Source organism: Arachis hypogaea, chromosome 12 (genome assembly GCF_003086295.3).
Source record: "Arachis hypogaea cultivar Tifrunner chromosome 12, arahy.Tifrunner.gnm2.J5K5, whole genome shotgun sequence".
Classification (NCBI taxonomy): domain Eukaryota; kingdom Viridiplantae; phylum Streptophyta; class Magnoliopsida; order Fabales; family Fabaceae; genus Arachis; species Arachis hypogaea.
In genome coordinates this window covers 41,230,776-41,231,507 of record NC_092047.1, presented here as the reverse complement: position 1 = coordinate 41,231,507, position 732 = coordinate 41,230,776, and the positions used below count along the sequence as shown (strand labels likewise).

The following is a 732-nucleotide window of genomic DNA, read 5'->3' as shown; positions in this document are numbered from 1 at the left end:
GAAGAAGCATCTCAATCCCTGCCATTGGAGAAAACAATTTTGAGCTGAAACCTCAACTAGTTTCTTTGATGCAACAGAATTGCAAGTTTTATGGACTTCCATCTGAAGATGTCTTTCAGTTCTTAACTGAATTCTTGCAGATCTGTGATACTGTTAAGACCAATAGGGTTGATCCCGAGGTCTACAGGCTCATGCTTTTCCCGTTTGCTGTAAGAGATAGAGCTAGAATATGGTTGGACTCTCAACCTAAGGATAGCCTGAACTCTTGGGATAAGCTCGTCACAGCTTTCTCAACCAAGTTCTTTCCTCCTCAAAAGCTTAGCAAGCTTAGAGTGGATGTTCAGACCTTCAGACAAAAGGAAGGTGAATCCCTCTATGAAGCTTGGGAGAGATACAAGGAACTGACCAAAAAGTGTCCTTCTGACATGCTTTTAGAATGGACCATCCTGGATATATTCTATGATGATATGTCTGAATTATCAAAGATGTCATTGGACCATTCTGCAGGTGGATCCATTCTCCTAAATAAAATGCCTGCAGAAGCTCAAGAACTCATTGACATGGTTACAAATAACCAGTTCATGTACACTTCTGAAAGGAATCCTGTGAGTAATGGGACGCCTCAGAGGAAAGGAGTTCTTGAAATTGATACTCTGAATGCCATATTGGCTCAGAACAAAATATTGACTCAGCAAGTCAATATGATCTCTCAGAGTCTGAATGGGTTGAAGA

At 40.8% G+C, this 732-nt stretch overlaps 1 non-coding gene across 1 annotated transcript; it reads right to left on the bottom strand.

Annotated features, from left to right (window-relative positions):
* Nucleotides 1–323: 323 nt before the first annotated feature.
* Nucleotides 324–431, bottom strand: LOC112731974 (small nucleolar RNA R71). Its single transcript, XR_003167718.1, has one exon. It is a non-coding gene; the product is annotated as a small nucleolar RNA R71 (small nucleolar RNA).
* Nucleotides 432–732: the final 301 nt, after the last annotated feature.